At 39.0% G+C, this 10,697-nt stretch overlaps 1 long non-coding RNA gene across 3 annotated transcripts; it reads right to left on the reverse strand.

Annotated features, from left to right (window-relative positions):
- Window positions 1-2,420: 2,420 nt before the first annotated feature.
- Window positions 2,421-8,576, reverse strand: LOC310811519. 3 transcript variants are annotated; one of them, XR_014554474.1, is made up of 5 exons: window positions 4,928-8,576; window positions 3,689-3,794; window positions 3,161-3,296; window positions 2,920-3,009; window positions 2,421-2,627 (listed from the first exon to the last, which is right to left on the reverse strand). It is a non-coding gene; the product is annotated as an uncharacterized lncRNA (long non-coding RNA). The 3 variants fall into 3 exon arrangements; XR_014554475.1 differs by having other exon boundaries at window positions 3,589-3,794; XR_014554476.1 differs by having other exon boundaries at window positions 2,893-3,009; window positions 3,589-3,794.
- Between the last annotated feature and the right edge of the window lie 2,121 nt (window positions 8,577-10,697).

Raw genomic sequence — 10,697 nt, forward strand, 5'->3', positions numbered from 1 at the left:
AAATTTGGAGTACAGGTCCCTCTCCACATTTGCCAATAACTTCCACAATTATGGATTTTCCCTTTACAAATATTCTTCTAAAACATGCTCATGGCACTTGTCTTTCAGTAAATAGTGAACAGCTAAGTGACTTGTCAAAAAATGACCAAATGGCACACTAATTAAACCTACCAATTTCGTATACAGTGCATTCGGAAAGTATTCAGACCCCTTAACTTTTTCCACATTTTGTTATGTTACAGCCTTATTCTAAAATGGATTCAATTAATTTTTTTCCTCATCAATCTACACACAATACCCCATAATGACAAAGCAAAAACAGGTTTTTAGAAATGTTCAGACCCTTTGCTATGACACTCGAAAATGAGCTCAGGTGCATCCTGTTTCCATTGACCCTGTTTGCCAGTCGTTCTCTTCACATGCTCATGCCATTTTGACACATTTTGTTATCTCCTTTGACTTGTTTTCCCCTACTCTGATTGTGTGTGTTTAAGTAGTTGTATGCATGGTCCAAGCCCTGGGGCAGGTAAGACAGAGGCTTCTGTACACTCACACATAGGTGAACTATTGTCTAGACACACTAGGTAAGGGGTGGTTGCCAACCATGTACATTTTCATGTCCTTGGTTAGAGTAGATTAGTTAGTTAGTCAGATAGGCAGTCTTTTGATTTATGGATCTTTAGTTAGTGACAGTTAGTAGCCTATCTCCTAGCTCTCCGATATTTTTGTGTTACTTTCTTTTCTTTGGCAACATCCGTGTCCCCTTGGCCTGTGGGCTGCTAGTGTTGTGTGTGTCTGTTGTATTGTGTGTACACTGCCCGTACCCCCCCCCCCTATTATTTACAATATACCACTATTGACTTCAGTCCATCTTTGTCTGGTCTCCTTTTTCACACCAACACGCTCAAGATCCCTGCTTTCAGTTGTTTAAGGTTTGAATTTAAGGTTCAATCTGTTACGCACTTCCCTTTACCCTAGTCATAACTGAGTCATAACAGTGGGCTCTTGTAGTGTGGGGGGTTTGGGTTGGCTGGAGCCTCTGCTGTAGGCCCTCCCAGTGCAGGCATACGGCCCAGTACCGTGTGGGCTGGGATGGTCGCGGTGCTGGCTCAGGGCATCTCAGGCTCTTGCTGGTCTGTGATATAGTCCATCCTACAGAAGTGGGCCTGATGGGAAGCATCATCAAATTAAAGTAAGTTTTTGCTCAGATAAAAACAATTTTCTTATTTAAATGCAATAATGACTGGGTGTTATCCAATTTATTAAAACATATATTATCTGCATGGTACCAAAAATAAATGCCCTCCAATTTTGTTTAGAAATAATAATTTAGACTAAAACCTGATTTATGGTCATCTGGCATCTGCGGTGTGTGTGCTGCCTCCACAGACATCTGGCCATTCATACTCTTGTGCTCTGCGCAGCCGAGTGTGTTGTACGCATCCAATACAAGTTTGTGATCATATGTACCTCCCCCACCAAATTTCAACCAATCAAACCCTCCGCATTCTTACCACATTTGAGAGGTGCATGGCATTGCCTTGAGCTTGATTTGGCCTCTGCAATTCTAATCTTGTTCCCACAGTTTTTAATACTGACGACAGACTATTGCATTTCCAAGGTATTTACAAGCTTTCAGTCACTCCTTACGTTCACGAGTGCAATACAAGTTGAACCATGTTGTCCACATCCACTGAACAACCCCCCAAAAACTGCTTCAGAATGAAATGCTTCCAAAATCATATGCCGTAAAGGAAGCATTTTCCCAATCTCCCCCACATTCCACTATGAAGTGATGAACAGTGAAAACTATAGAAACAAAGCAACGATTTAGACAGCCAAGGATGAAAAGAAGCAATGTATTAATCTGAGACATAACTTCACAAAAAATCTATCACAGTCATAAAACAAATTCAAAGTCAGTTATAGCCTTGTATGGAGACAGGTTCCCAAATAAAAACTAAATTAGTTAAATGTGATTGTTATTAAAATTGTTTACAAGGGCATGTCATTGATTAGCAAGAGGACCCCTTGGAAACAATAAAAAATAATAATACACCACACAATACAGAGCAAAACAGTTACATTTTAATACAGGCATTTATAAAAAAAAAGAAATAAAAAAAAAAAGTGTCTGCATCATTGTCCTTAATATTCATCTAAACTTAATAAAACTCCACTTTCTGCCAATAGAAAATACAGTTCAGAATGTTTAAGCTACAAAAACATTCCTCCAAAATGATGCACAGGATTGAGCCGTAATACAGCACGAAAAGGAAAACCACCTTGTGGGTCAATCAATTGAACATGTTAATATTCTAGTTGGTTGATTCGGTTACACCAGTCAGGTGGGAGAGGAATACTAACAACATACAGTACATAGAAAGTGTGGAAATAACAGCCTGTTGTGGTTTTATGTCAGAAAGTGACTAGGAGAGCTGTAGGTACATCTACAAATTGGAGCAAGAGCAAAAGCACAGTCAGTGGGCCACAATGCTTTTGTAGATACTGTAGTGTCAACTACAGCTTATTTTGGCCAATCAGTCCATTTCCTATGAGGTCACATTCCACCGGAGTTCCAGTCCGGCGAACTTGTTATGGTTCAGGTCAGTCAGCCAAGGAAGGTTCTAGAGAGAGACAAAAAAGAACAAGTGATATGACTTACTACTTGTTGCTTGAGAACAAGGATTGAGACATTTACTTTAAAATGTAGGTGGTTATTCTACAGTTTCCTATTCATATAAGTAAATACCTGACCAGCAAACTGATGTTTCATTTCTGAATTGGTTTAAATTAGGTTAAGGTTAGGGGTTTGATTAAGGTTTGGGTCAGTTTAAGGTTTTGACCTAGTGGGGCTGTCAATGTGATGCTGGTCAGAAAAGTGACACATACAATCAAAAACCAAGCCTGACAAGAGACCTTCAGGGCTTTCTGGTTTTGAGTTCAGACAGTTCGGTCCCACATGGAAGTAGAGGGAGGATACGGCCATGCTTCTCCAGGGACTCTCAGCTGCTTGGCACAGAGACAAAAGAAATGTGTATTAAGTCACCATGTAAGAAGAAAATACTTCAGGCTAGCACTAATATTTACCAGATAACGGTCAAGATCCGCCACTTGACATTATTTTAAACCTAAATTAATTTACTGATAGAGACATCACCTGTATAGAATTGTGTTCAGGTCAGTCACCCCATCGAAGGGAGTTCAAAGACTAGTTTAGTACTGTCCAGCATTCTCAGGGCAGGATCACAAGTTGAGAACCGAGTCAGACATGACATGGAGCAAGCAGAACATCTCTGAATGAAGAAAAGAGCAAAAGTAAATATTTTATTGAGTATTACTGATAATAATGGCTTGCATTTACGAATCATACTTCGCCAGGTGCTTAAAGCACTTTTAATTTTACCCGTATCACTCAGTATCACTCACATTTTATGCCAGACTTTTCACCACATAAACTATTATGTTAGTGATAAGAGGGGTGAATGGTGCCAATTTAGTAATTGAGCATTCAAAGTGGAAAGCAATGTGTGTAGAGAACAATAGTAAGAACAGTAATGTTTACTGTATATGTACGGATGTACTTACTCTATAAAGTTATATTCTTCCTATTCATGTTGTGATGCATCTTGATGGTCCACACACAGTGACATAAAAAGCCTACTGTTGTACATTAACATGAGCTGACCTTGTCATGTATCACGAGTCATGATTGAGAAGTTAACATCTTCAACAAGTGATCCTCTCCTGGTACAAACAACTGCTCCGGACATAGATGAGCTCTTTCTCCAACACTGTAAAGACAAGGCATGTCCAGGTAAGTAGAGGTGTAGCCTATATATCAAAGTGACTGACATGGAGGGGAATACAGAAATGAGGAGGGATGGCCAAAACAAAACATTACAATTGAAAGCAAAAGGAAAACAGAGCCATACTTCAAAAGAGACTAAATAATTGTAACCCCCAAAAGATGATGCCCCCAGCCTACAATAGATCCCCTGTAAAGAAAAGTAACAATGTTATAATGTATACTCACACAGAGATGTTTAAGGGTCAGAGATAGAAAAGTTGAGGTACAGAGACAAAATGCAGGAGAAGCCTAATCTTTTTGAACGTGAATTGTTTATTTATTTATTTATATTCCAGACAGTGCATGGTGGTGTACTTGTTAGTTCTACTTTGAAAGTTGCAACAGTTTATTTTATTACAGTGTTGAAGTCAAATCCATTGGAACTCAAGCCAGGATAGGATTAAACCACTTTATAACATCGTATTTGTTATCTACAGCACCATATCAGTGTCTACATACAAATAAACAGCAATGTTACAACAGCCCAATCAGATGCAGGCCGTTTGCATCTGTAGATCTTGAAAATCAGAGTTGTTTAAATAGCCACTACTAACTAAGCATATTTTAGTTACTGCTAACAAAAAACAATGGGAGTGATTGGGGAACAAACATTTGTGTCCACAATCACCTCAAATGATCTCTCTGACTTCGTTCATCCCCAATCACTTCCTTTGTTTTTTTTGTTAGGGGTGGCTAACGTTAGCTCAAGTTCGTAGTGGCTATTTAATTAGCAACAATTTCTAAAAACCTGTTTTCACTTTGTCATTATTGGGTATTGTGTGTAGATTGGTGAGGGAAAAAAAATAATTTAATCAATTTTAGAATAAGGCTGTAACATAACAAACTGTGGAAAAAGTGAATGGGTCTGAATACTTTCCGAATGCACTGTAAACAACTCTGAATTCTATCTGGTCTAAATGATAATCTGCCTGCTAACTACAGTGTGATTGTCTCTCAGATACTTAGATATTTTTTGGAACTGTTGTGTAGAAATGACATCATCTCTTGGAACATATTGGAGTAGAATCAAAGAGGTGACAGAATACTGAACATCACAGTAGTCACAGCAATACTTACATTTTGTCCAGAGAGGCTTAGGCAGTGGCATCTTTTCCAATAATCTTTGAAAATTCCACAGCATGGTAGACAGCAAAGTAAGTCCTTCTAACCATAACTTAAGTCTGAAGCCTTGATAGAAAAGTTGATAAAAACTTCTTAGTCCCGACAAAAAAAGAACAAAGAAAACAGTCTCTCCAAAAAAGTCTGCCATTCAAGAACACATTAAATAAAAAATACAAATAAATAAATTAAAAAAGAGATGTCATAATATTGCTTGTGAATAAAAAAACAAAAAATTATATAGTCTTGTTTAAAGTTTTGTCTCCATCAACTGTGATGTTCAAGTCCAGGCATCAATTTACAGATCCAGTGGCTGGCCCCTATTGCTTCTCATTCTAAAAGGTGAAATTATTAACAAAGCTTTTCCTGAATATCTTGTGAGGACGCGTACTAATGGAAATAAAGCAATTAGATTCTGCCCTGACCCCAAATTTAGTAGCACCTACTGTTGCCCCCCCCCCCCAAAAAAAAGAAGTAAATCTTGTCCAAAAGGTCTGCATCTCTTTGTAGTACAACAACTAAACTGGTCAATAACAACTAGAGTCTTCGGTTGATAGTAGACCTACAGCCCGAAACAGCCATTAATAATGTCAAAACAACAGAATACAGTTTAGACATGACTATTTGTTTATCTACCCAGTTGGTCAATAATTGTTACACAAAACAGAACTAATACCCTATTCTAAAGGATTACTGTGCCTTGGGCAGTGAATCAGTTTTTCTTATTTTGTATTTGTATATTTCTGTACTCCAAAAGTTTGGATTTTAAATCAATTAAAGTGATGGGAGATTAAAGTACAGATGGTCATCTTTTATTTGAGGGTATTTGTATGTGTTTCTGATTAGTCAGGTGTGTTCTTCTACATCCTTACACTACTCCAGGAAGCAAATTTAGGCTTTCTGTATCCACAGTACTATTTATATATGAGGCTCCAAATGGCTAAATAATGTAATTTTTACAGCATATGCATGGTAAAGAAACAACTGTCTGACAGATCAGGAATACTCTCCAGGAGATAGGCGTGAATGTGTCAGAGACTACCGTCCGCCGAAGACTTCTTCAGCAGAACTACAGAGGATACACAGCAAGGTGCAAACCACTAGTTGGCCTCAAACATAGATGGCCAGTTTACAGCATAGAGCATCAGTTACAGCTTGCTAAAACATATCTAAAAGAGCCTGCAGAGTTCTGGAAAAGAAGGTCTGATATAATAACATGTACCAGATATGGCAAGAGGAAAATGTGGAGAAAAAAGGAACTGCACAAAATGCACAGCATACCACCTAATTTGTGAGAGATGGTGGAGGGGGTGTTATGGCTTGGGCATGTATGGCTGCCTGCCACTGGAACTGGCTAATCTGTCTTCACTGATGATGTAACTGCTGAAGGCAGCAGCAGAATCAATTCTGAAGTGTACAGAAACATTGCCTGCTCAAGTACAAGTAAATACCTCATTGGACAGCCCTTCATCATACAGCAAGACAATGACCCCAAAGATACTGTTATAGCAACTAGGGAGTTTTTCAAGGCCAAAAAGTAGAAAGTTCTTGATAAGTCAATCTCCAGATCCAACAAACAAAGAAACAAGATGGCTGAAGACAATCTGAACTTTATTTAATTAATTAATCGAAAAGTCTAAATACTTTTGGTACCCTGAAATAGGGGGACTATTTATTTAAAAAATGTGAAACCAATATTTACACAAATACCCTGAAATAAAAGCTGACAATCTGTACTTTAACCTTATATTAACTGATATTGTTATTAATGTATTAGAGCCAAAAGAAGAAAAAATGCTTCTCTGTCCAAATGCTTACGCAGGGCACTGATTCTGTATATCTCTGTATGACTTGTTCCTGTATTTATTGACAATGAATTACTTATTTTCATAACGCCTTTACTTGTTCTATCTTGTCTTCCCCAGTGACTCCCAGTGACCATTCCGAATCCCTTCCTCAAAAGTCTTCCTCAATAGGCCTAACCCATGGGGTCAAAATGCCAGCTTCCAGCTTCCTCCTCAAAGCAGATTGCCTTGTTTCAGCTACTTCTGTAAATCCTTGGCATGTTGACACAGGTGATTCACTAGTGACATCCCTGACACTGGACATCGCTGCTTGTTTCCTTTTCCGCCGCAACCCAATTCTAAATACTTCATTTAAAAAAATATGTCTCCTCCTATTTGCGATGCTTGTCATCTTTCTTGTCCTCAAAATTTTCCACAGCTCCCCCATTATCAATTTAAGCATCTCTGATTTTTCCTTTTGCAAATCCATGTCAAAATTGTGCCTTAAAACATCAAAGATAATCTGCTTGTATGTTCCACACACTTCATTGGCATACTTTACCACTTCAAGCATTACACCTTTAGTCAATAAATTCAAGTCTGGTTTCTGTTTTGTTCCACATTTTGAATTCAACATCAAGTCTAGACCTATGTCCTTACATAGCGGGTAGAGGTCCTCCCTAGTCTCCTCTGTTAGAGACACCATTGGGGAGTCGTCTCTTATAGGTACCTGCACTGTTTCATCAGCATCCAGTATCATGTCTGTCTCAGTACAGATAGAGTCTGTTTTGACATGTTGAGGAGATGGGAGGTCCTGATCAGACTCATTCTGCATGCACACAGCATCTGACACAATTTCATTTAAGTCCTTAGGCCTAAGGCTTACTGTCCTTACAAATCGTGCTGTGCTTATCGACTTTGGATCAGGAAGTTCAAACACTTCCCTTAATTGCTCAGATTTGGACCTTAACCGTTTTAACCTCGACAATGTGTAATAACCAAAGGCATATCTGTCTAGCTCATTTTGCAAACCAAGATCAAAGTTGTAGTCTAGAATATGACCTAAAATATGGTGGCGAGCTCTATTGATCTCTCTAGCAAAATCAGAAACCTCAAACATAACACCATTTGTCAATAACTGCAAATCAAGTTTCTGTTTTGCTCCAGATCCCACATTAAAATCTATACCCAGTTCCTTACACTTGGGGAAGGGAACTTTATAGTGATGGTCTTTACCACGATATGCTACATTGTGTTTGGCATGATTCGAACGCCACTGCCATATAGACACACCTTTATCCACAATTTCACTATTTGCAATGTAGTCTGCAGATCGTACAGAGGGAATGCTCACTGTCTGACAATTAGGTCTAATTAGAATAGGTCTACTGTGCGTCTGTGTATGGCGTACTTGAGATGAATCTGCCTTTTTATCAACACCATCAGACCAAATGACAGCTGATGATATCTCCCTCTCATCCTCCTCTGACTTCACATCCACATTTGATTGTTCTAAAGTGTTGACTGGACTCTGCTTAGCTTCATCAGCACACAGAGAGAGGCATGTCAAGTCAGAGACGGTCTGTTTCTTGACATCCTGAGGAACTGTTTGTATTGCTGTCTGACATATTCTCTCGCTGCTGGCAGTCAACATGTTATCTTCCTGCTTCCTCCTCAAATCCAATTGTCTTTTTTTAACTATGTATTTGAGTCGTAGACATTTTGACAAAGGTGATGCACTCGTGACATCCCTAACACTGGAAATCACTGCTTGTTCTCTTTTCTTGGGTACCCTAATTTGGAATACTTGATTTAAAAAAGCATGTCTCCATTCTTTTCCCATGTCTATCTTATTTCTCCTTCTCTTCACATTTCTCCCCAACTCTGCAATTATACAATTAAGCTCAGATTTTTCCCTTTCCAAATGAATGTCAAAATTGTGCCTTAAAACATCAAACATTATATGGCTGTATGTTCCACACACTTCATTGGCATACTTTACCACTTCAAGCATTACACCTTTAGTCAATAAATTCAAGTCTAGTTTCTGTTTTGTTCCACATTTTGAGTTCAACACCATGTCTAGACCTATGTCCTTACATAGCGGGTAGAGGTCCTCCCTAGTCTCCTCTGTTAGAGACACCATTGGGGAGTCGTCTCTTATAGGTACCTGCACTGTTTCATCAGCATCCAGTATCATGTCTGTCTCAGTACAGATAGAGTCTGTTTTGACATGTTGAGGAGATGTGAGGTCCTGATCAAATTCATTCTTTATCAAGATGTCAGCAGAATTTTCTGACCCAATGTAATTCAGGCCAAATCTTTTCTTTGCATATCCTGATATTTTCATTGTCTTCAGATCAGGAAGTTGAAACACTTCCTTTTCTTTATCTTTACTCCATTTCCTCCTCTGTGCTTGGACTCTTTTCAGCGTGCGTTGACCAAATACAGACAACTTAACCTTATTTTGCAAACCAAGATCAAAGTTGTATTCTAGGACTTCACATACAACATAGTGATGAGCTCTGCTTATCTCTCTGGCAAAATCAGAAACCTCAAACATAACACCATTTGTCAGTAACTGCAAATCAAGTTTCCGTTTTGCTCCAGATTCCACATCAAAATCTATACCCAGTTCCTTACACTTGACGAACGGAACTTTATAGTGACGTTGTTTACCACAATATACTACAGAATGTTTGGCACGATTCGAACGCCACTGCCATATAGCCCTACTTTTATCCACAATTTCACTATTTACAATGTGGTCCACAACATGTGAAGCGGGAACACTCATTGTTTGCCAGATAGATGGAACAGTAGATCTAGGATGGCATGGCTGCAGTACTTCAGATAAATCTGTCTTTTTATCAATCACAGTTGGGGATATCCCTCTCTCACCACCCTCTACCTTTACCTCATTTGGTCAGACAAAAGCAAACCAACTGGCTTAGTAGTCACAGACAACCTCTACTGTGAAGCAGGCCTAAATAGCTCGATATTAACCTAGAATTCTGGGTTTCTCATTCGCAATGCGTATTTGGGAACAATCTACACAAGGAAGGGAAATGGTGGATAGTCAGTGGACATGATTATAAAGCTACGGCTACATAAATAATCTGTAGTCAGATTCAACGAGAATGGAAAGCTGACTGAAGAACTGTTAACAATGTGCAAACTGTATGATAGGCGTAGCTAGTGCTAGGATTACTTTGAAGGAGAATTACTCCCTTTTAGTAACTAGATACCTCTAGTAATTGAATGCCAAACACTAGTTTAAACAGGAGAGTAGCATACACATTGTCCTCATGAACTGTCTGGCTAACTAACTAACTAGGCTTCTCGCTGGCGTTGCCTCATCTGGTGGTGAATACATTCAAGTCATTTTGCGTTCAAATGCAAGAAGATTAAAGTAATAGAAAATGGGGAACGAGTGTTTTTTCCGATACTTGCAGTTCTTGAAGTCAACTTTCGTGTAGCCGCTAGTTATATTCCACGCGTATTTGTGAATAAAAAGTCTCGAGGTGCTGGCAACATCGGTAAAACTCGCCCACCAACTTCCAGTTTGTGTCAATGAGGATTTCTTCAAAATGAAAGCAAGCCAGGTTTCTTCATGGCTTTTCTTTGAAAAACACCACAGACGTAGGAGAAGCCAGAGGGTTCACCTCCAAATAACGTTGTTCTCACGCCTCTTTTGGAGGTCTGGAGAATTTTAGATGAGCTGTTCTGGTTTGGATTGAACTGGATGGGAGGGGTGGGAAGAACCCTCTCGCCACGTGGTGGTAGATTGGTTGCTTGTTGTTATATGTGTCGTCTTTTCCGATCAGGTAGAACTACTTTGCAGAGAGTTGTTGCCTATGCTAACTTGCAAGTGAGTGCAAATGGAAGAAAACCTGAAAGAAAAACTGAATTCTTTTTTGTTGTTGTTGATCTGACTGTTCTGG

The sequence above is a fragment of the Argentina silus genome, assembly GCF_951799395.1.
Source record: "Argentina silus genome assembly, chromosome: 10".
In the NCBI taxonomy this organism is placed as follows: domain Eukaryota; kingdom Metazoa; phylum Chordata; class Actinopteri; order Argentiniformes; family Argentinidae; genus Argentina; species Argentina silus.